The 25,860-nt window shown below is 45.0% G+C and overlaps 1 protein-coding gene across 1 annotated transcript in view; it reads right to left on the bottom strand.

Annotated features, from left to right (window-relative positions):
- tjap1 (tight junction associated protein 1 (peripheral)) overlaps nt 1-25,614 on the bottom strand; it is a gene marked incomplete at its 3' end in the record, with an annotated part of 96,956 nt that extends 71,342 nt beyond the window's left edge. The window contains exons 1-2 of the mRNA XM_083651051.1: nt 25,296-25,614; nt 3,690-3,776 (exon numbers count right to left, since the gene is read on the bottom strand). The remainder of the gene's footprint in view (nt 1-3,689; nt 3,777-25,295) is intronic.
- Between the last annotated feature and the right edge of the window lie 246 nt (nt 25,615-25,860).

Raw genomic sequence — 25,860 nt, 5'->3', positions numbered from 1 at the left:
AAACGAGCAAACTCACGGTTTCCTCAAGTGCTGCAAACGGCTTAAATGGTTTCTTTTCCTCCCGACCTGTCTGTCTTGTAGGCTATGTAAAAATGCAAGAGTTGCATCAGCCTATATCAAGACATATAGCCTAACTTTTGTGGGAAGAAATAAATTGAAAACTAGTCAGATATGACTTGAATGCCACTTGTAAAATCATCCACAGTGTAATGTTAGTGCGACGGTGCGACCACTATTTTGACTGGCGGCTTTTGGGCGATGTAACAAAGGCAAGCGCTCACTTTTTCTGGCACATTGCCAGCCCACGTTATCGCCTGAATGCGTCGGAATGCATCTTCCGTTAAAACTGCATGTTTTTGAATCGAGTTTGGTTAAGGATTCGCTAAAGCTGTTTCCATATCACGTTTCTTTTTATCGATACACGCTCCCGCCCACTCTACTCGCCATCGGCAGAGAGAATACGGACCATTTCGAGCTGTTTCTAAACAAAGGCTCCATGTTTAGAAGAGGCTTAAGTCACCATACGACGTAAGAGCCAACTGCCAGAGATTTGAGGTTCGCAGTCTTAAAGGGATACACACACAAATGCTGCATCAGGTATCAATGGGTTAATATATCTAATCTCTGTCCGGTTCATTTTCAGCTTCACTGAGAGAGAAAATGGCTTCCAGATCAGAGGAGGATCTCTCCTGTCACTCATGTCTGCCATGACATCTTGTCTCGCCTTCCATGGAGAATATATTTTATTGTATTACAGCAGACCTTCATCAAGTGTTATGGGCGACACATATCTCCATATATACACATCATCGGAGGTGCCTCCATCAGCCAATCATCCAATAGGAGAAGAGGACATAACCTGGCTGAGCACCTTGAGGTGATTACAAGTAAATGGGTACTCAATCAGAGGAAGAAGGCATTAGATACACTTGAATACTATAAAGGACAGTGCTCAATAATCTTGCAAACATCCATATTCCAGATATTATAAAAGTAGCAAATAGAAAAATAGAAAGATACAACAACAAACTGGTCTGGGTAGGCTAATATATATATATAAGAAAGTGGACATTTAAATATATATCAATAAATAGCTATAGGCCTGGTTGCCAGATTATAGCATTACATTTAGTAACAGTTTGTCATGGAGTCCCTTCGGGAACAGCGTCTGGACGGAGTGTGAAAATCCACGTCGTCTCCCTTCTCTTCAAAAGCAGATTGTGGTCTCCACCCCCTAGGTGGCATTAAAACCTTTTCAATCCCACAAAAACGGAGGGAGGCCATCTCTGTGCAGCCTCCACCGCACGAATCAGCCGGGGGCGGAGCGCCCACAGTCTGGCTGCCTCTGTTGAGACGAGCTCAGATTCAGATTCAGATTCAGATTCATTTATTTAAAGAATGGGACTTTACACATTAATGAACAGTACAGCCGTACAGTAAATATGCCAGGTTGTAGCCCAAGGGCTAGTTTCCACCTGTAGTCCCATGGCAGGTTGATGTAATCATGAAAGCGAAAGAAAAATTAATAATACAACAAAGATTAAAAGTACAGAAAGTTAGTAAAACCAAAAATGATTAAAACACACAGTTTATAGTACCAAAAAAAAATTAATAGTATAAAAGGTTAGTGAAACCTAAAATAAATAAAATAAATAAAACACACAGAGCATGCTGCAAAACATGGCAAATGATCTGTTAAGTATGTTAATTGTGATCACATTGTTGGTTTGATCTGAGCCATATTTTCAACTGGCCTTTGAAGGTGGCGAGACTCGGGCATTCTCTAATCGAGGGAGGTAGATTATTCCAGAGAGTGCTTCCCATGAAGGATAGGGTCTTCTGACTAAAGGAAGTTTTTCTAAAGGGGACCTCACAGACCTTGTTCGTAATGGCCCGGGTGACACGGGTCGAGTTGGCGGTCGCACGATATTTGATAAAGTCAGCAAGAGGAGGCGGCGCCAGTCCATGTAGAACTTTGTATATTAGACAGGCAGAGGTGAAATTTCTAATGCTGTCAGAGGAGAAACCAGGGAGAAGGAAATCGAAGATTTTTTAAAAGGCGTGTTTCACAAATCGCGGCAGTTCTTTGTATGTACATCAAACACATATATGCTCATTAGAGCCTGACCGATATTATCGCCCCGTCGATATAATCGGCCGATATTGGCGATATTGGCGATTACCGATATATCGGTATCGGTCATATTTGGCGCCGATTTCTTTTTTTTTTTATATATATATACTGTATATATATAAGTTATAGACAGCATGGACAGCATGTTGTGTATATTTGATATTTTTTCTTAACTATTTGTTCTATTGTGTTTTTGTATTTCTAGTTATTTATAATTATTAAATTCCCAGTTAAGTTTACTGTTTCATTGTATTGAGTTTATTAATAAGCTGTAAAATATCCTGCCTACATCACATATTTCAATTCATGTCAACTCAATCATATCTTTGTCAAGTGTTTGATATTTGAGGGTTGCTGATGTGGTGCATCCTCTGGTCGTTAAGGGCGCCTGTTCGGAGGGAGGGGAACTCGTTGGAATAGCGTGATCCTCCCACGTGCTATGTCCTACCGGTGAAGCTTCCCCTGTCAGGTGAAAAGAAGCGGCTGGCTAACTGCCCATGTGGAAGCATGGAGCCAGTTTTCGGCTCTCCCCAGATCGGCAGAGGGTGGAGCAGCAACCAGGATAAATAAATAAAAAATTAGCACTAATGGGGGATTAGCACTAATGGGGGATAAACATTTGATAAAAAAAAAAAAAAAAAAATCGGCCGATATATCGGTTATCGGTATTTTTTTTTCCCCTAAAATCGGTATCGGTATCGGTTTCAAAAATCCCATATCGGTCGGGCTCTAATGCTCATGTTTTTGCATCTGTTAGCGAGCTATTTCCGACAAATGTTACAAGATGTATGGGCCTGGAGAAGTGTCTATCCGCACTGGCCAGCCTGCAGACACATAGTCAATGAGTTGAACATGCAGAGAAGGCAACATTTACACTCGACACACTGCACGGGGCGGGTATCCCACTAGTTATAATAAAGATGTGGAAAAAAAAGATGAAAAGTCCTTCAGATGAAGATGTTTAAAATGTTTAAAAGAAGATATTTGGAAAAAAGAAGGATAAAGATGTTGACAACATTTGTGGAAGTCGTTATGCCCGAGTGGACCATACAACAATAATGGCAATAATCAATGGAGGGGGAGGAGGAGGGGGGGGGGCAGCTGTCTATATGTTCTCTGAGGGGAGGCTCACTCTGCCACACTTTGAAAACCCCTGACTTCAGCCATCGACTGATACCGGCCATGTCATGCTAGCTTGTGAAGACGGTGGTTAAATAACGCTACAAATATTTGCAAAGTGATGTTCATCAAATTGATCAGATAAATGTACAGCATGACTCGTATGAGACTCACTCTCACTTCTACTTATTTCTCAGGCAAGAGACGAGGACAAAGTGAGAAAGAGACCTTTGTTCCAGAGAGGAGAGAGCCAAGGCCAAGCAGCCTGTGTGTGTGTGTGTGTGTGTGTGTGTGTGTGTGTGTGTGTGTCTGTGTGTGTGTGTGTGTGTGTGTGTGTGTGTGTGTGTGTGTGTGTGTGTGTCTGTGTGTGTGTCTGTGTGCGTGTGCGTGTGCGTGTGCGTGTGTGTGTGTGTGTGTGTGTGTGTGTGAGCCTCACCTTGTACGTCAGTGCAGCAGACTCATCTTGTTCCTGCACGCACTCAGTGCAGCTCCTCTCTGAGCACGCTCAGTCCGCTCAGAGAACCTGAGACACGAGAAGCCGGTCAGGTCGCACAGAAAAACATGAGACGATACCCGCTGTCAATCGCACACAGACGCGCACAAAGGCACAGCACACACAGCACACACAGCACACACACACACACACACACACACACACACACACACACCTACACACAAGGCACAGCACACACACCACACTAGGCAGTCCAGTCCACTGCCTAGTGCCTGGGCAGTGGACTGGACTGGACTTTTCTAGCCCATAAATGTTAATATTCTTGGCCAATAAGTATGTAGTCTCGCTGGCCAGCCTCCCCTCCCTACCGTGAGAGGAGTCTGGCGCCAAAGGGTCTCCTTAGTGGGATTGCGATGGGCGGCGCTTAGCGGCAGTGCCCTTGGAAAATAGTTTTCAACAATCCAACTTGCCGTTTTCAGCGACGAGCTAGCGTGTAGGTTTCTGCCGTTAGCTTGCTAGCTAGTTAGCGTTGTTTTCACTGAGGCGGCAGGGCACTATTTACAGCGACACACAGGGAAGAGGGAGCGGAAGCCGCTCTGATTGACATGGTCGGAGCCAATGACAGAGTTTGTAATAAGCGGGGAGCGGACATCCGGCTGCCACTGAAACAGTCGCTCCAATGGGAGAGCAGCTGTAGAGTAGAGGAGGGTTTATCCCTGTTGCCTGTTTCCGTGGCGCCAGACTCCTCGGACGGAAGGGAGAGGAGGATGGCCAGCGAGACTAATAAGTACGTAACATACAAAGTAAACCAAACGGTAATGTATTAATTTAATGTAGAATGCAAAGGACATGTAACTGGCTTGTTAAACTTGCATTCCAGGAATATCGTTATTTACCGTGGCTCTTTACCGCGGCTAGTCAGACACTCAAGGCGGACAGCCGTCCGCACGGAGGCGGTCAGCTGCCCGGTTCTCACGCAGTGAGCCAGCCAGCAAGTAGGCCGTCCACAGCACAGCACTGTAGTTACTAGGGCTGTGGCGATTCACTTATCTCCCGATTCGATACTATCACGATTCTTGGGTGCCGATTCGATTTATATTGCGATTCTTAAGTATTGCGATTCTACGATTATTACGATTCGATATTACGATTTATTGCGATTTTTGTTTATTTTTTTCTTTTCTTTTTTCAGTTTGTTTGCTTTTTTACAGTAGATTAGAACATGGGAAAAGTTGAATCATACACTAGAGACTGTATATTATATATCATGAGTAGGGCTGGGCGATATAGTTAAAAACAGGGGCGGACTGGGATCATAATTCAGGCCGGGCATTAGATACCAAGCAGGCCAGGCCGATATGGGCCGACGCGTGTGAAATTTGGGCCGTTTGAAGCCCAATTTGGGCCGTTTGAAGCCAGATTTGGGCCGTTTGAAGTCCAATTTTACAATGAGATGCACCCACTTTAACCCTGAAGTGTAATTATTACTTCAGACTAACTAATAAAGTAATAAAACCACTAGTAAACCAGTAGGCGGCGCCTGGCCTGCTGTTCAGTGAGTGGCCTGACTGCAAGCACCCAGCACGATTATCGATTCTGGAATAAAAGATCGATCCAAAAAATCGTGACATTAAAAATCGCGATACTTAGGTGAATCGATTTTTTCCCCCACCCCTATTATCTACCTAACTATGTGTCTTTTCCCCATCCCTGTTGTAAGATCAGCCCATAGACGCCATAGACACGGCATCTTCAGGTGTAGTAACCCAGGTAATCTTTGCTACCCTAAGCTCACAAATAGTCCTTTTACTATTGCCGGAGGACTCTGGAACTGCCAGTCGGCTGTTAAGAAAACTGAGACCATCTCAGCTCATGCTCTTTCTCAATCCCTCCACGTTCTAGCTCTCACAGAGACCTGGATGATTCCTGAAAACACTGCTAGAGCCTCTGGCCGTGGGGGAGGCACTGGTCTCCTCATCTCTCCCAAATGAACCTACACTGTCACTCATCTCTCTTATCTCTCTATATCCTCTTTTGAGTCCCATGCAGTTGCCGTTTCCCTACCCATCAAGCTCAACATCGTGGCAATCTACCGCCCGCCTGGTCTGCTTGGTGACTTTCTCGACGAGCTGGACACCCTTCTCTCCGTCTTTCCTGAGGATGGTACTCCACTCATTCTTCTGGGCGATTTCAACATCCAGCCAGTAACCTTACAATCTCTGACTTTCCTTAACTTCTTCTCATCCTTTGACCTCTACCTCTCTCAATCTCCTCCAACTCACAAAGCAGGGAATGTGCTTGACCTGGTCTTCACCAGATCCTGCTCCACCTCTAACCTCACTGCGACTCCTCTTCCTGTATCCGACCACCACTTTATCACCTTCTCTCTTCCCATCTCCCTCCCCACCTCCCACCCATCACCCCCTCACTCTACCACCACCCGACGCAACCTAAAAACTCTCACCTAACTCCCTCTCTTCTACCGTCCTTCTCCTTGCTTCCCTCAGCCGAGCAGTTCTCTCGCCTGTCCACTGACGAGGCTTCCACCACTCTTCTATCCTCTCTCTCCTCTGCTCTTGATTCTCTCTGCCCACTCACCACTAAGCCTGCCCGATCCTCTCCCCCTGCTCCATGGCTGACCGAATCTCTGCAAACTCATCGAACAGAGCTTCGGGCAGCTGAGAGGAAATGGAGAAAATCACATCACCCTAAAGATCTCTCTTCCTACCACCTTATCCACTCCAACTTCACCTCAAAAACCTCCTTCTTCATCTCTGAAATCCAGTGCTCTGCGTCCAACCCCAGTAAACTGTTTTCCACCTTCTCCATCCTCCTCAACCCTGACACCCAGCTTTTCCTTTCCTCCCCCCCCCCCCCTCCGACACCCAAATCGAGGCTCGCATCTCTGCATGCCTCAAAGACGTCAGTGACTGGATGTCTGCCCACCACCTCAAGCTCAATCTTGGTAAGACAGAGCTACTCTTCCTCCCAGGGAAAGACTGCCCTCTCGCAGATCTCTCCATCTCCATTGACAATACCACTGTGCTTCCCTCCCAAACAGCTAAGAACCTTGGGGTGATCTTTTTTTTTTCTTTTTTTTTTTTTTCAGGGACAACGTACAAAAAAACATTAATCTCCGAAGAGAAAAGATGCATTGCACTAGATTAGAGCTTTTGCTATTTTACATCTCCAGTCCCTAACAACCTCCATCCTTGACAACCAGCTGTCTTGCTTGGCCAACATAGCTGCGACAGCTAGGTTCTCCCTCTACAACATCCGCAAAATCCATCCCTTTCTCACGAGGGAAGCGACTCAGCTCCTGGTCCAGTCACTTATCATCTCCCGCCTGGACTACTGCAACGTGCTCCTGGCCGGCCTACCTGCCGCCGACATCTGACCGATTCAGCTCATTCAGAATGCTGCAGCCCGTCTGGTATTCAACCAACCCAAATTCTCTCACGTCACTCCCCTCTTCCGGGACCTTCACTGGCTTCCCATCTCGGCCCGCATCAAATTCAAGACACTGGTACTGGCCTACAGGGCAGTACACCAGACAGCTCCTCTGTACCTGCAATCTATGGTCAGGTTCCAAACCTCTCACCGCTCCCTTCGCTCCTCCACCAGTGCAGGACGCCTCGCCCCTCCTTCGCTACGGGGGCTCAAAAGTCGCTCATCCCGATCGCGACTCTTCTCGTCCCTGGCACCTCAATGGTGGAACGAGCTCCCTCCTATGGTCAGGACGGCCGCTTCACTGCCAATCTTTCGGCGAAAACTTAAAACACAACTTTTCAGGCTTCATCTGGGCCCTTTTTTTTAACTAACATTTCTCTCTCTCTCTCTCTTTAAAAAATAAATAAATACTAACTAAACTTTACCACTCTCTCTCAGCTCTCAGCTCCTCTCCTCAGTTCTTTTCTCTTCCCCTGTGTTTTTTAACCAGCAGTTCATCATCTCTTGGCGTTCTGACGAGTGCGCTCACTCCGAGAGTGTAGTGCCCTGGATAACCCAACGCTATATTCCAACAGCGCTCCCGATTTACGAACGGTCCAGTTTGTGCCAGAGTGTGCTCTGGGCGCTCGGCGTGCCATTTATGCACTGCTAATTTCAACAGTGTGTGAGTAGTAACGTTACAAGTTTGAAGGTGTGCACTATGCAACTATGCAACGCGTTTGTTTACCGTTAGAAGCGGTGACAGATACAGAGCTCTCTCTCATTCATGAGCTCAGTCAGAAGAGCAGGGAAACTGCTTGTTGTGAGCATGTGGGGACAGAGAGGAGAGGAGACGTGCGTACAGCCTGCCTGCATATCCTTTGACATTATCCTACTGAACTCGCGAGGCCGCGAGCCTGCACAACCTACACCTGCGCAACCAACACTATTTTTCTCAGCTGGTGGAGCTATATTTGTGAATAATAACTAGAGACATCTCATACACATAACAGGACAAAGATGTGTTTTATCATGCCATATACAGTAGCTTCAAGGAGAGACCGTTAAAGAGCATGGTGCAGGTTAAAAAAGAAATCTGAATTGACATTTTGGGCTCATGATTACAGTGAAAACACTCCAAAAAGACAGCCTGTTTCCGTGGCGCCAGACTCCTCGGACGGAAGGGAGAGGAGGATGGCCAGCGAGACTAATAAGTACGTAACATACAAAGTAAACCAAACGGTAATGTATTAATTTAATGTAGAATGCAAAGGACATGTAACTGGCTTGTTAAACTTGCATTCCAGGAATATCGTTATTTACCGTGGCTCTTTACCGCGGCTAGTCAGACACTCAAGGCGGACAGCCGTCCGCACGGAGGCGGTCAGCTGCCCGGTTCTCACGCAGTGAGCCAGCCAGCAAGTAGGCCGTCCACAGCACAGCACTGTAGTTACTAGGGCTGTGGCGATTCACTTATCTCCCGATTCGATACTATCACGATTCTTGGGTGCCGATTCGATTCATATTGCGATTCTTAAGTATTGCGATTCTACGATTATTACGATTCGATATTACGATTTATTGCGATTTTTGTTTATTTTTTTCTTTTCTTTTTTCAGTTTGTTTGCTTTTTTACACTAGATTAGAACATGGGAAAAGTTGAATCATACACTAGAGACTGTATATTATATATCATGAGTAGGGCTGGGCGATATAGTTAAAAACAGGGGCGGACTGGGATCATAATTCAGGCCGGGCATTAGATACCAAGCAGGCCAGGCCGATATGGGCCGACGCGCGTGAAATTTGGGCCGTTTGAAGCCCAATTTGGGCCGTTTGAAGCCAGATTTGGGCCGTTTGAAGTCCAATTTTACAATGAGATGCACCCACTTTAACCCTGAAGTGTAATTATTACTTCAGACTAACTAATAAAGTAATAAAACCACTAGTAAACCAGTAGGCGGCGCCTGGCCTGCTGTTCAGTGAGTGGCCTGACTGCAAGCACCCAGCACGATTATCGATTCTGGAATAAAAGATCGATCCAAAAAATCGTGACATTAAAAATCGCGATACTTAGGTGAATCGATTTTTTCCCCCACCCCTATTATCTACCTAACTATGTGTCTTTTCCCCATCCCTGTTGTAAGATCAGCCCATAGACGCCATAGACACGGCATCTTCAGGTGTAGTAACCCAGGTAATCTTTGCTACCCTAAGCTCACAAATAGTCCTTTTACTATTGCCGGAGGACTCTGGAACTGCCAGTCGGCTGTTAAGAAAACTGAGACCATGTCAGCTCATGCTCTTTCTCAATCCCTCCACGTTCTAGCTCTCACAGAGACCTGGATGATTCCTGAAAACACTGCTAGAGCCTCTGGCCGTGGGGGAGGCACTGGTCTCCTCATCTCTCCCAAATGAACCTACACTGTCACTCATCTCTCTTATCTCTCTATATCCTCTTTTGAGTCCCATGCAGTTGCCGTTTCCCTACCCATCAAGCTCAACATCGTGGCAATCTACCGCCCGCCTGGTCTGCTTGGTGACTTTCTCGACGAGCTGGACACCCTTCTCTCCGTCTTTCCTGAGGATGGTACTCCACTCATTCTTCTGGGCGATTTCAACATCCAGCCAGTAACCTTACAATCTCTGACTTTCCTTAACTTCTTCTCATCCTTTGACCTCTACCTCTCTCAATCTCCTCCAACTCACAAAGCAGGGAATGTGCTTGACCTGGTCTTCACCAGATCCTGCTCCACCTCTAACCTCACTGCGACTCCTCTTCCTGTATCCGACCACCACTTTATCACCTTCTCTCTTCCCATCTCCCTCCCCACCTCCCACCCATCACCCCCTCACTCTACCACCACCCGACGCAACCTAAAAACTCTCACCTAACTCCCTCTCTTCTACCGTCCTTCTCCTTGCTTCCCTCAGCCGAGCAGTTCTCTCGCCTGTCCACTGACGAGGCTTCCACCACTCTTCTATCCTCTCTCTCCTCTGCTCTTGATTCTCTCTGCCCACTCACCACTAAGCCTGCCCGATCCTCTCCCCCTGCTCCATGGCTGACCGAATCTCTGCAAACTCATCGAACAGAGCTTCGGGCAGCTGAGAGGAAATGGAGAAAATCACATCACCCTAAAGATCTCTCTTCCTACCACCTTATCCACTCCAACTTCACCTCAAAAACCTCCTTCTTCATCTCTGAAATCCAGTGCTCTGCGTCCAACCCCAGTAAACTGTTTTCCACCTTCTCCATCCTCCTCAACCCTGACACCCAGCTTTTCCTTTCCTCCCCCCCCCCCCCTCCGACACCCAAATCGAGGCTCGCATCTCTGCATGCCTCAAAGACGTCAGTGACTGGATGTCTGCCCACCACCTCAAGCTCAATCTTGGTAAGACAGAGCTACTCTTCCTCCCAGGGAAAGACTGCCCTCTCGCAGATCTCTCCATCTCCATTGACAATACCACTGTGCTTCCCTCCCAAACAGCTAAGAACCTTGGGGTGATCTTTTTTTTTTCTTTTTCTTTTTTTTTCAGGGACAACGTACAAAAAAACATTAATCTCCGAAGAGAAAAGATGCATTGCACTAGATTAGAGCTTTTGCTATTTTACATCTCCAGTCCCTAACAACCTCCATCCTTGACAACCAGCTGTCTTGCTTGGCCAACATAGCTGCGACAGCTAGGTTCTCCCTCTACAACATCCGCAAAATCCATCCCTTTCTCACGAGGGAAGCGACTCAGCTCCTGGTCCAGTCACTTATCATCTCCCGCCTGGACTACTGCAACGTGCTCCTGGCCGGCCTACCTGCCGCCGACATCTGACCGATTCAGCTCATTCAGAATGCTGCAGCCCGTCTGGTATTCAACCAACCCAAATTCTCTCACGTCACTCCCCTCTTCCGGGACCTTCACTGGCTTCCCATCTCGGCCCGCATCAAATTCAAGACACTGGTACTGGCCTACAGGGCAGTACACCAGACAGCTCCTCTGTACCTGCAATCTATGGTCAGGTTCCAAACCTCTCACCGCTCCCTTCGCTCCTCCACCAGTGCAGGACGCCTCGCCCCTCCTTCGCTACGGGGGCTCAAAAGTCGCTCATCCCGATCGCGACTCTTCTCGTCCCTGGCACCTCAATGGTGGAACGAGCTCCCTCCTATGGTCAGGACGGCCGCTTCACTGCCAATCTTTCGGCGAAAACTTAAAACACAACTTTTCAGGCTTCATCTGGGCCCTTTTTTTTAACTAACATTTCTCTCTCTCTCTCTCTTTAAAAAATAAATAAATACTAACTAAACTTTACCACTCTCTCTCAGCTCTCAGCTCCTCTCCTCAGTTCTTTTCTCTTCCCCTGTGTTTTTTAACCAGCAGTTCATCATCTCTTGGCGTTCTGACGAGTGCGCTCACTCCGAGAGTGTAGTGCCCTGGATAACCCAACGCTATATTCCAACAGCGCTCCCGATTTACGAACGGTCCAGTTTGTGCCAGAGTGTGCTCTGGGCGCTCGGCGTGCCATTTATGCACTGCTAATTTCAACAGTGTGTGAGTAGTAACGTTACAAGTTTGAAGGTGTGCACTATGCAACTATGCAACGCGTTTGTTTACCGTTAGAAGCGGTGACAGATACAGAGCTCTCTCTCATTCATGAGCTCAGTCAGAAGAGCAGGGAAACTGCTTGTTGTGAGCATGTGGGGACAGAGAGGAGAGGAGACGTGCGTACAGCCTGCCTGCATATCCTTTGACATTATCCTACTGAACTCGCGAGGCCGCGAGCCTGCACAACCTACACCTGCGCAACCAACACTATTTTTCTCAGCTGGTGGAGCTATATTTGTGAATAATAACTAGAGACATCTCATACACATAACAGGACAAAGATGTGTTTTATCATGCCATATACAGTAGCTTCAAGGAGAGACCGTTAAAGAGCATGGTGCAGGTTAAAAAAGAAATCTGAATTGACATTTTGGGCTCATGATTACAGTGAAAACACTCCAAAAAGACAAAGATCCCCCCCCCCCCCCCACACAGGCCCCCAGGGTATAAATATGGAGGAAAAGGTGGTATTTTATAAATGGGCGTGTGACATAACAACAGGAGTGACATCACAAGAGGAGAATGTTCTGCTGGGGCCGACACAGGGATGCAAAGTCATGGAGAGTGAAAAAAGGTGACAGATACCAGGGCAGACATAAAACCACTCAGAAATCCTCATATTTTGGGCTGAAAAATGTGACTGTCACCTAAAGGTGACTATTTTGCATCCCTGTGACATCACAAAAGGTAGTTCCATGAAATGGACCAGTGCCCCCTGCTGGTTACAAAAACTAGTCTATACGCAGCTGTGTGATTGAAAAAAAGTTTTTTTCCCCCCAAATCCCATTGCTTCCCCCTTCCACATATTAATGCAATGTGGTCTCCAACCTGCACCATGCCCTTTAACTAGCTGGAACAAATAGAGAAATTAGTTAAAATATAGTATAGTATAGTATAGTATAGTATAGCCTATAACTGAGTGAATAAAGATAAATGGAACATTATTGTCATTGCCTGCATTGCTAACTTTGCTAGCTACTTGATGTTGTTACCCTGTGCTACCTACATGTAGCTTACCAAAGGCTGACTTTGTTGTTAGCTAACAAACTTAAACTTCTTGAGGTTTATTTGTCTGGTCAGATAGGCTATATTTGCCGTTCAGTTCGGATAATTTGTTGAAACAGCATGTCCAAACAATTTTTAGTTAAGCTCTAAAAAAAGTCAGAAAGTCAGAATCAAAGTACTGTGGGCTACATAGGCTTGCAAAACTAATTACGGCAGTTGGTGAGAGTTGAACAGTTAGGACAGCCTAACATTTATCCTAAAGTTAGGACAGTATTTTAATATTATTTTTTGGGGGGAGGGGGGGGAGTTATGATGCTTCTGTAATACGCTTTTCCTATCTTAAATTAGGATAAGAACATTGACTTAGGAACTGTTAATCTGTAATGGCTATTTTGCTAAATCATGCCCTAACTCTAATTACCGTGGTTACCAAACAGTTAAGAAAGGAATTTAGCAAGTTTCTGTAATATGGCCCCAGGTTATTATGATGTCATCACTGTGACCTGTTCTACACACACCATTACTGCTGCTCTGAGTGACAGCTCAGTTCAGACAATCAGAGAGAACTGCCACGGGACTCCGCCCCCTCCCCTGACCCCATGACCCTCTCTGCCTACCCATAATCCCCCTGCCCGCACATAAACCCCTGTGACGCCTAATCCCATCAGCCTGCATGCACACACACACACACACACACACACACACACACACACACTCAGTCTTTAGTTGGCATTTTCAGGGAGTGGACAGTTGTAGTGGTCTTAGATGCAGAACAATGAATCAAGCGCAACTAATGATTTTTCATTAGTTGAATGAAATTTTCATTATCGATGAATCTGTCGATTATTTTCTCGATTAATTGATTAGTCGTTTGGTCTATAAAAGGTCACAAAATGGTGAAAAATGTCGAATGGTAAAGTAATTCCAGTATGTTTTAGTGTCATACTAAGCCACATTCTATGGTGTAACGCTATTTGTAGCCCCCCTCTCAATGTTTAGTTCAGGGTTTTCCATAAGCGCCGGCAGCAGGCTAATTAGCCGTTCCTTAAAGGGCCCATATTTTTGTATTATATGTATTATTATTTTATTGTTGGCCTCCACTAGAGTAGCTTATTCCATCATTCATAGTTCAAAAAACTCATTGTTTATCTTGTACTGGCTTTCACGGCCCCCTTCAGTTCACCCTTTGGCTACTAAATTTGGTAGTTGTAAAGCAATTATATCAACGAGCAACGGATTGTCAAACGAATTAGACCATCGATGAAAAACGTGACTTGGACGTAACAAGCAAGCTATCAATTGATATATCAACATCCCTTTAAGGCAACAGCTCCGCTCGGCCCGGGCTGCGCCGGGACATTTCCTTCGGCGGCTGGCCGAGCAGGGCATCCCTTACCGTGGCCGCCGTAACGTTACGCCCCAGGGTCCACCCGCTAAGCCGACGTTATGTTTAGGCGTGGGGGTGGGAGAGGTGCTAGTTAGCTAACTTCCCAAATGCTTGTGACTATAAGGGGGCCTCTCCTAGCAAAGGCTACACGGACCAAACAAAAATGAGGACTTGGAGAAGTCAGCAAGTTGGACTAACGTTACAAGTTCTGAACATGTGTCCCTTCGTCATTCCAGCTATTATGTTCATTATGTTAGATGAAAGGCAGCTCTGCTAGGCTATATATAGCAAGCGCTAACGTTACTTAGCGCTTCCTAGCACAGCAGGTTGGTTCGCAGTACAACCGATGCTGGAGTGAGACACATTTTCAGAACTTACCACTTCAGTCCTACATCCTTGCTCACTTCCAAGTCGTCTCCTTGCTGAATCCGAATAGAGAGGCAAAGTGGAACGTCACTTCCTGCTTCAGCACTGTACCAGAGATTTTCATTTCAGCCATTTATTTTCCCCTAGACATTCCGTAAAATGCTTATAAAATAGTTTTACTTCGTCGAACCAAACGGTTCAGCTAACTCTATAATCGGGAGAGACCATAGAACATTTCACTCGGACCAAAATAAAAAACATAGAAAAAATATTTTCTTTAAACCCGCATTTCTTGTACGTTTTGGTCTCATTGAAATGTTATGCGATCTCTCCTGTTTCAAAATATATCTGTACCATTTGGTTTGAACCAGTAAAACTATTTTTATAAGCATTGTACGAAAACGAAATGTCTGGGAAAATAAATGGCGGTTGAAAATCTCTGCTACAGTGCTGAAGCAGGAAGTAGGCGGTCACTTTGCCTCTCTATTCCATGAGACTACTGGTGTGTGCCAGTCTGACAGCCAGGTTGGCAAGGCAACAAGTCCTACCCGACGTCACCTAGACCAGTGGCTCTCCAGGGCACAAATCCCGTACCATCTCGTACACGAGATTTCATGGGGGGGAGGGGGTGTTCATGGGGGTAACATTTAAACACTTTCACCTATTTAATTAAAGCTTAGCCCACATTTAATATGACCATCCAAGATTGTAACAGCATTATATATGATACAAAATTAAGAAATGCATAATATAGCCCATTTAAACAATTTCAAGCCGACTACTTTTTGACCATCAATTTTTGCCCTTTTTCACTGTCACTTTAAATCCCTGGATTGACAGCAGCAGAGCGGAGCAGAGCCCCCTCCTTTCTGTTTGTGTAACGTCACGTCATCACAGTCAGACACATGGACCTATGTTTTGCTTTGTGCGACCGCGCCGCGCCACTAACGTTAATGTCGACTGGATACTATAGCCCTCATTTTTATGGACACAACGAGGTAGGTAGGCTAAAGTACGCCAAGGTTTGAAGTACATTTGATTGACAAAACAGTCCTGTGCACGTTTGTGATTATTAGCGTTAATAAGTAAGTAACGTTAGATTAAATGGACTTGATTAACGTTACGTTATTATCACCTGTCCTACTAAAAGGAAAAGCCTTTAGAGTGTGTAACTGTCATTAGAGATGCACCGATTGCCATTTTCTTGGCCGCTTTTCCGATTTCCGATTTTTGAATAGTCTGACTTGCCGATACCGATTTTGGCCAATTCCGATTTTCTTTCTAAGAACAATAATTGACAGGTTATTTTTTTAAGTTTTTTTTTTTTTTTTTTACTTTGCTTGAATAGAAAATTAAGATTCATGTCACATTTCTTATCATTTGCATATAGGACGATCTCACTGAAAAACATCTCAAAATAAAAGTGTTCCAGGTTACTGGACAGAGCTATTCTTTTTTGTGTAAATACAATGAATATAAAACAATTATTATTTCCAGTATATCCCACAGCTATCATGCATTTACTTTTCCAAAAGAAAAAAGGTGCAACAGAACAGGGGCTCCAGATGGAAAGTAGCCTATGGCTAAATCTGTTACAAAGCATCTCTTCCCCTATGGGGTTTAATGTTTTTTTTGTATATGTCCCTGCCAAATAAACTAATAAAATAAAATAAACATCAAAATGTTATCCATGGACAAGGAGTTTATAGCCTATAGGTCTGGAGCCCAGACCTTTGAAGCCATGCCCACTCTACAGTTGTGGATTTGGCTCTTATTGAGTAGATGAGTTAATGAGTTTGAGTTGACTCAGTTTGAATATCGTAGTTTACACACAGAGTCTGTTTTTTTTTATCCGCCATCCGGAAAGAAAATCATCTCGCACAGAAAACGTTGCACACTGATGCGTTTTATTATTATGTTCGCCGTTCTATTCGCAATACGAAACAAATAGTCCTCTCCTGTATCCACGTGACAATGTGACTGACGGATAGCAGCAGCAGCTGATCTGCAGCAGCGGCAGCGGTGATGTGGACTGCAGCTGGTCGGGGAAGAGGGGCCGGTGAGGTGAAGCGAGCCGCTCAGACTGGAGTGGACTCCAACGTACCCTGCCCCTCCGCGGCGTGCATCGTGCAGCTGCAGGTAATTAACCAAACAAAAAAAGGGGAAAGCCGACCGGCGCACAGAATCGGCTATGTGGACTGACCGGCGCCGGTCAACGGTCGAGGCCGATCAGCTGAAAATCAGCCAGTTCCAGTCACGTGCCGATCGATCGCACACCCCCCAATCACCATCAACGGCACAGTGGTGGAAAGGGTGGACAGCTTCAAGTACCTGGGAGTCAATATCCACCAGGACCTGACTTGGGCCGGCCACACCGCCACTGTCGTCAAAAAGGCTCAACAGCGAATACACGGACTCAAGCGCCTGAAGAAATTTGGGCTAAGGAAAGAAATCCTCAGGGACTTCTACAGAGGCACCATTGAAAGCCTGCTGACTGGCGGCTTCACCACCTGGTACGGGAACTGTACCACCATGGACCGCAGGGCGCTACGGAGAGTGAGACGCGTGGCCCAGCACGTAACAGAATGTGAGTTGCCAGATCTGCATGAACTGTATAAACAGCGGTGCCTCAGGAGGTCCCTGAAGATCATCAAAGACACAAACCATCCCCACAACAGTCTGTTCTCCCTGCTACCCTCAGGGAGAAGATACAGGGTTCCGAAAGCACGCACAAATCGCTTGAGGAACAGTTTCTTCCCGCAGGCCACGAGACTCCTTAACATACACAAATAGTGTAGTAGCCGCACTGTACCGTACTGTAGCTGCTACCATTATGTATGTCTAACGTTTAATTGTATGTTTAATAAGGAATATGCTATTTGCACCTGTATGTCAAACACGCCGAATTTAAAATGCCGAGTTTAATTGTATGTTTAATAAGGAATATGTTATTTGCACCTGTATGTCAAATACGCAGAATTTAAAATGTTTAAGCACGTCTAAAGTATGCACCCGACACGTGCACCTATGTGCAGTGAATATGCCACTGTCTCTGACTTGTCCTATCACTATACTGCCTTATGCTTGTTGTGTCTCTTGTTGTTTTTGCACCCATATGCCCTGTTATATTTGTACTATTTGCACTATGTTGTAAACGGAGTCCACAGCACAAGAATTTCACACGTGATACTTGTACCATGGAGTGACAATAAAAAATCTTGAATCTTGAATCTTGATCGGTGCATCCCTAACTGTCATGCTTTGTCATCTGGCTTGTGTCATCTGTAGCAACTTGTCCACACAGATAACGCTATCAGGGGTTAAAGCACAAAAAAATATTTTGACTGGAAATTTTTCCCGGCCTGTTTTAGCTATCTCAGGCTTTTTAGAGTGTCCGCTTTTTTCCCGCTGTGCCGTCGCTTCCCATGGGTTTTCATGTAAAAAAACGGCAGTGTGTACATCGCACTCATTTCACTCTCAAGTTCCCAAACATCCAGTAGGCCTAATGAGGCATGAATTGTGTTCTGGGCTGAATCAGTAGGCTATGTTATAAGATTCCACGTAGGTATGCCAACAGAGACATATGAAAATTACTGGCTATAATAAATCACAATATATAGATGTTTTTTATCGAGTCAAACAAGTAGGTTAAGGGATCAGTATAACAATAATAACTAACAGCCACAGGAACTACAACAACATTGTCAAACATATGTCCCAACTAAGGAGGTTCTCTTCCACCAGTCACACAGCCCAGCTCCACCCAAACTCTCACCCCTCCTGTCCCACTGAGCTGATGGTCTGGTAGCCTACTGTTATGAAAACACACCAATTAATACTGTCAGACAACACCTAGCATGCCTAGGCTAACCACCTAACGCTAGTGTTACAGTTCAGCATCAAGTGAAGAGGAAACATCCCACTGCACACGGTTACATCTAAAACATCCCTCAGAATTACATAACTATCATGGAGTCATGTAACAGATGAAATCAACAACATCTTGTTATCAACTAACTCAGAGACCAGCAGCAGCTGACACATATAACACTAACCAGAAAGTTAGTAACCAACTAGTTACTGCGCTAGCAACAGTTGTTTGTTAATGTTATCACGTTGTGTTACAGATAGGTGCCTATAGCTCATTCAGTAACGTTGACGCTAGTGAAACTCCACTAGACTTTTTCTCTCCATCAAATAACGTTATTCTGCTGACATGCATCTTTATGGTGGAAATGACAATTAGTGACATGTGGTCGTGGAAAAAGCGTCAACCCCCCGCGCTGTCAGGGGGGGAAATACACCGAAAATAATAACGTTAACGTTACTGCAGCAAATGTTTGAGCGTGTGTTAGCAAGTTTTACCTGTCCAATAAAAGACAACTCCGCATCGCACATGTTTTCAAAGTTCCTCCACCTTTGCAGTAATAAATTAACTCCAATTCTCACTAGGGGTGGGAATCGCTGAGTAGCTCACGATACGATATCGTCACGATACTTGGCCCTCGATAACGATATATCACGATACTGCGATACTGCGATACTGCGATATATTGGAAGACGATACATCACGATACCTGTGTAACAAGTGAAAAAAATACCTCTGAAGGCAAAAAATCATGTATTATGCATTTATTAGCAGAATTGACATGAACTCTCTGAGTTCACTCACTCACTCATACCATTTTCGATACCACGGAGGAAAAGTTACACATTAAGTCTTTTTATTATTACTATTAAAACAAGAAAACCTATATAACCTACCTACCTACCTATATAATTTCTAAAAGTAGATATTAATGATCAAACATTTCCATTCATGTAGCCTACAGTAGTTATGTTTTTGTTTCAACTACAAACATAAATAAAGTCAACTTGAAACTATGTTTCAACTACCACACACAGCATAATATTTTAGCCTGTTTATTAAAAAAAAAAAAAAAAAAAAAAAAAAATTAATAAACATATCGATACTTGGCGCCAGTGTATCGATAACGTATCGCGGGTGGAAATATCGCGATAACGTGGGTATCGATATTTTGTCCCACCCCTAATTCTCACAATAACAAACTTCTTCAGTTCAATGCTGTCATTAGGGATAATTTAACGTTGGGAACTAACGCTGTCTGAGAGGCAGATCTGCAACAGTGTTTTGTTTAGCGTTACATATTAGGAGTGGCTTTGCAGGGTCGCGTTCAGCGGGCCGAAAACATAGCACAACGTAGCAAAACATTTATCAGCGAACATAGTGGTGCATTGAAACAGGCAAGGAAACATGACGTTCAAACTGGAAACCGTAGCAAAACATTTTCAGACTTATTGTGGCTTGAACACAGCCCAGGAGAATCATTTATACGTCCGGTCAGAATTTTTCAAAATAAAAGCTTTCATTCAAACTCAATACAATACACATTGGAAAATATACAAAGGGGCTTTAATTTTGGTATTGTTCACATCTGGCTCCAATAGACGGAAATCCGTCGTAGCTACGGAGAACTTTAAGCCCTGCGCTATAAGTTAGACAGTACACAGCACTAGGGATGCCACGGTGTGGACGTTTTCCCACCGGGTAATAAACACGTGACAACAACACTGGTGTTACCGGTGACACCGTAAAAACAAAACAAAGAAAAGCTCCAGAGCTCCTCAGCAGTCCTCACGGTCGGGATTTTTAATTTAACTGCTCTCAGTCCGACACACCCGTCAAGATAGTCACCAATACAAGCGTGGTACAGTAGGGATGTCAGGTTAACCACAGAGAATAGTTTGAGCGGTTACATTTGTCGGTCTATAAATTAGGCTACTCTGCATACAGTCCTTTCTCCCCCAGTCAGTCAGCCCCTCCCCTCCCTGCTGCTGCTCTCAACACTGTCAGCCTCACATAACGTCATGCACTGGAGAGGGGACAGATCTCCTCCTGGAGAAAAGAAACTAACGTCGTTAGCGACAAATCTGGGGATTTTTTTCTGGCCATGGGATTAACATGACCAGAAAGCAGCAGTAAACCAGACAATGACGATAGCTGAGTAGCATGTGCTTTTATCACAGCTAAGTCATCAATGCTAACTATTTACCATCAATGTTAGCTAACCTATGGTATTAGCATCAATGCTAGCGGAGATTTAGCTCTGTTAAAACCACATTTCCAGAGATGGCAGTGGCAAGAGAATACACACAGGCTTAGATAAGGGTCTTACCTACATGTGTATGAGGGGGGATTGTGTTCACAACATGTACAACTAACGTTACTTGCTGGTCTGTCTAACCAGAGAGATATGATGAACTCAGACAGCCAGGATAGGAGGGAGCACTTGTATTATACACCAGCGCAGCTGAGCGCATGGTGAAACTGTCACGAGCCGGCGGAGTTGAACGACGGTGTTACCGGTGGGCACTGGGCATGTTATGTAATCGGTGTATGCCTCACCACCGTGTAACACCTACCGCGGCTAGCCTACACAGCACTGTCTAACTTCTAGCATTATCTGTGTGGACATGTTGCTGCAGTGTTTCCATGTGCAAAATACCGTGAAATGCATTGTCATCAACTGTTATTGCTAACAATGGCTAGCCTGGCTAGAGCTAACCCTGGCTGAATGGAATGACGACAACACAACACAGGTGTGAAGTCATTCAACCGTCACATTACCCTATGAAGATGTAAATGAAAATGAAATAGGCTAAGGCTTCGTTATGTTAATTAGATCATGTAGGACAGTCATGTCCAAAGTCCGGCCCGGGGGCCAATTGCAGCCCATGGACCGACTTTAAGCGGCCCTCTGCTTGTCTCTCCAAATATACTATATGTGGCCCTCCACACAGTATTGGTTAATCAAGCAAGTTCACACAATCACCAAGGAGGAAGTACACATGCAGAACTAATGTTTTCAAATGATAAACAAAATCCTTAGAGTACAATTGTATTGTATATGATTTTTTTAATAACCCATATGATGTGAGAAGCAGCTGCCTCAGATCGGGATGAGCGACTTTTGAGCCCCCGTAGCGAAGGAGGGGCGAGGCGACCTGCACTGGTGGAGGAGCGAAGGGAGCGCTGAGAGGTTTGGAACCTGACCATAGATTGCAGGTACAGGGGAGCTGTCTGGTGTACTGCCCTGTAGGCCAGTACCAGTGTCTTGAATTTGATGCGAGCTGAGATGGGAAGCCAGTGGAGGTCCCGGAAGAGGGGAGTGACATGAGAGAATTTGGGTTGGTTGAATACTAGAGGGGCTGCAGCGTTCTGAATTAGCTGAAGCGGTCGGATGTCGGTGGCAGGTAGGCCGGCCAGGAGCACGTTGCAGTAGTCCAGGCGAGAGATGATAAGTGACTGGATATAAAATAAGGTCATGAATTATGTTTGGGATTTGGAGACACCTCGATTTTTTCCCCTTGTATTTATCCTCTGCAGCTCAGTATACTCAGTTTTGGCTGAAAAGGCCCTGCTCTGATTGGCCGATGAGTGAGGCGCCGCTCTGATTGGCCGCCTGATCTGTCACTCAAGCAAACATGGCTGCAGCCATGGATCTATTGTGGGCTGTAGCTTTTAGCTAGCCTGGCTAACCTTTAGCTGCACTGGGCCAAAGAGAGACCGTTTGAAACAGATTTGTATTTAGAGGAAGAGGAAGAGTTGAGCGGACCCCATCGGCTTTGCGGGTTGACCCTGTTTCAGTGTGGTAAGTTGAGTGTGTTTTTATTTTAGCTTTGGCTTGTGTCAGAGCTAACGTTAGCATAGTAGCTTGGCTGTAGGCGAACGGTAGAACTACAGGAGGTTTGCTTGTGTGTCACTGGCGTTACATTATTATCACCACTATATTTGGACCCAGGAAGACTAGCTGTTGTCTAGGCGGCAGATAATGGGGATAATTTTTAATACGTTTTTGGTGACGTGTCCCCGAAAATGTCCCTGATTTTCTACTCCTCGTCCGCGGCCGAGATTACTGTTTTCAAGTGGGCTCATTTTTAAAGCTATAGTGAAGATACTTATATCATATGAAACTAAAGACTTAGGGTCCCAACCTTGTCATGCTACAGACATAATCCACTTAGTGCAGTGTTTCTCAAACAGTGGTCCGCGGGCGCCCCTAGTGGTCTGCAAGTCCACTATCCAATCAGAGAAATGTTATGTTTTCTGGGAAACAGAAGGTCAGATCGCGATGCTTAGGACTATATGTATTTTTTCACCCCGAATCCAACGCCACCACCCCCGAGTCTCGATCTATGGTTGCGGAGATAGGTCCACTCTGCATGCAGGGCTACAGGAGAGAGACAGAGTAGACTACAGCGGGGGGTTGGGAGTTTCAAGTTACTGACCAAACACTATTTCAGTGATTGCTGTCAGAATATAGAGCCATTTAACACTTATTTGAACACAAAAACATCACTGAATGCAACTTTAAGATGGCAAGAGATAGCCTATTTGACTTTGGCAACATTGTGCATTTACTGAACTTGAAAAAACTTTCTTTGAACTTTGAATATATTTGAACTGAAAAGGAGAAATAAATGTTAAAAAAAGGTAAATGGACTCAAATAAATTGTATATATTTTGTATATCGGTTATCTTGTTTTCATAATTGTGGGAAGCCTCTCAGTACGCTATGCGCGGAGCAATGCGCGAACACACACACACACACACACACACACACCCCATCTATCTTTCCTTCTCTCTCTCTCCTTCTCTCCCTCTCTCTCCGAGAGAGAGGTCTCCTCCGAGAGAGAGGGAAATTTCCCTGCTGCAGACGGGACACGCCCACACAGTCCGCGGGAGAAAATACACTCTAAAAACAAGTTGATTCTCATGACTTTTGCCATGACTGTCAAACCTAAATTTATATACTTTGCGACGTTCATCATCGTCCAAATTTGGCTGGTGGCTTATTAACATAGGGTCCTGTGATGTGATGATCTCAAAATGCTAAATAATAAAGAAATATTTCTGGTTTCCAGGGACTTTAACTCTTAAGAAGCTTCTTTGTTGGGAAACTCAGCCAATATCTCAAAAACTAGACATCACATCGCTTATATTTTGACATTCTGAGTGAGAGCAGAAGTAGCTCAAGAGTTTGATGTATAAATACATGTCGTGTTAAAGTTGTGTGAACTGTCGCAGTTTTTAAAATGTAAACAGACTTAGCCGGCTAGAGTCAGACACTCACGCCTTGCGCCACTTGGGCTCCATAGGGTTCCATTGCCGTTGCCACCCAGTGACGCGGTTTATTTACCAAAATGCTGCTCGGCTGATCCCTCGTATTTGTCATTTAATTAGCCTGTAATTTGTAATTTACAGTTGAAGTAGTAGGCCTATTGTTTTTGGGGATGTTTTGGGAGTTAGGTGGTCCCCAAGTTTTTTTTTTATTGGTTAAGTGGTCCTTGGTCTGAAAAAGTTTGAGAAACACTGACTTAGTGCAATCTCCAAATGTCAAATGTTTTTTATATCAAAGAGAGTGAGCACTGATAAACCGTTCAAATGCATGGATGGTCACGTAACACAAAGCTGCCCCTTGTTAGCTCAATACAGTTGAAACTAAGATATTCGATTAAAAGAAAAAAAAATCGAGACACAGATTTAGCTACTACATCAACAAACTTCACATTTAGCTTTAGCTAATCGCTCCCTGGCCGGTAACATAACAGTTCGACTTCCGGGTCAAAGAACGTTAGCGTTCACGCTGATGACCTCGTCCAGTTCCAATCCGACTGGCGTGTATACATGCAGGAGTAAATCGACTCCCAATCGCATTATCTGGGTGCGTTAGTCGGACTTTTATAACTTCAATTTCAGTCGAGCTAACATGTTTACATGCATTTCAAAAGTCTGGTTTTAGGCAGACTAACGCAATAATTAGATTTTTTTAAGTGCATGTAAACGTACTGAGTGAGAGAGTGTGTGAGTGTGTGTGTGTGTGTGTGTGTGTGTGTGTGTGTGTGTGTGTGTGTGTGTGTGTGTGTGTGTGTGTGTGTGTGTATGCGTGTGTGTGTGTGCGCGTGTGTGTACGTGTGTACGTGTGTACATAAGCACACTTCAGTAATGTAATGCATACTTGTTAACCCTCAGTTGTCTGCAGTGTTGGGCAAGTTACTTTCAAAATGTAATATACAACATATTACTAATGACTTTCATTTGAAAGTAATAAGTTACTTTACAATATTACTGTCTGTGTAGAGTAACTCATTAATTATTACACTACTTTTGCATTACGTTCACCAAAATAACAGCAGTAGCAGAATGACGTCGCCACCCCGGAACATCCCGAAAAGGAATTTAAACTGTCTTGAAGTTAATGTAAACCGTCCAAAATGATAAATGTTATCCTTTTCCTTTGTTATTGTCATCTATAGTGGTTATTTGCATAAAAACACACAATTTGATTAGGTAATGATTGTATGTTTATTTAAACATATGCTTTGATTTTTTTAAATGTAACTCAATTTGTAACTTGTGTTAGTTGACAGAGTAACTGGTATAATATTACTGAAATCATATTGGTAATAAGTTACTGCTAAAAGTAATATATTACATGTAATATGTTACTTTTGTAATGAGTTAATATGTTACTTTTGTAATGAGTTACCCCCAACACTGGTTGTCTGGCAGGCGTTCTACTCTCTGAAGCAGATGTGATCGATCAGCTTGTTGTGTAACGTTAATAATGTAACGACCCTACGGGCACGCGCGCCGTGGCCGCGGCCCGGTCAGGCAGACTAGTGTCCACATAACGTCACACAGTATTATTACACATAAACACGCAATCCACACGCGCGCACACATCTAACTGCAGTTAAACCGGTTTAGGGCTCTGTCTCACCTGTGTGGTCCGTGTCTCGGGTCGGCCCGGGCGGGGTAATGTCTCCAGAACAGATGAGAGAGGAGCGGAGCGGAGAGGAAAGTTTACCCGCTGTGTGAGCTCCGCTCCGGGCCAGGCAGCCAGGGCGGAGAGCCGAGGCCAGGCCGGGGAGGAGCGCTGCGGACCCGGCTGAGCGCTGAGCGAGGCTCCGCTCTTCTCTCTGTCTGTGTCTCAGCACCTTGTGGTGGTGAGAAGCTACCTGTCCGTCTGTCTTTCGGCCTGTCTGTCTGTCTGTCTGTCTGTCTGTCTGTCTGTCTGTGTGTCTGCCTGGCTGTGTGTCAGTGCCTGGCTCTTGGCTCTGTGGGTAACGTTAACGTCACAGAAGTTGCTGCGCTCTATCCCTCCTCAGCTGTCGCCATCTTTACCCGCGGGGCATGACGGGTAGGAATTCCCCCTCCCTTCACGCCCCACACGTTCTGCGTGCTGACGTTACACACCGACAACTTTTTTTCTTTTTCTTTTTACCACGTGCGTGCGTTAGGGTCAGTCTCTACTCTCTAGCCACCTTATTTTCGAATGCCCCGCT

Source organism: Poromitra crassiceps (genome assembly GCF_964638095.1).
Source record: "Poromitra crassiceps genome assembly, chromosome: 14".
In the NCBI taxonomy this organism is placed as follows: domain Eukaryota; kingdom Metazoa; phylum Chordata; class Actinopteri; order Beryciformes; family Melamphaidae; genus Poromitra; species Poromitra crassiceps.
The sequence above is the reverse complement of the archived record's forward strand: the minus strand, read 5'-3'. Positions and strand labels throughout refer to the sequence as shown.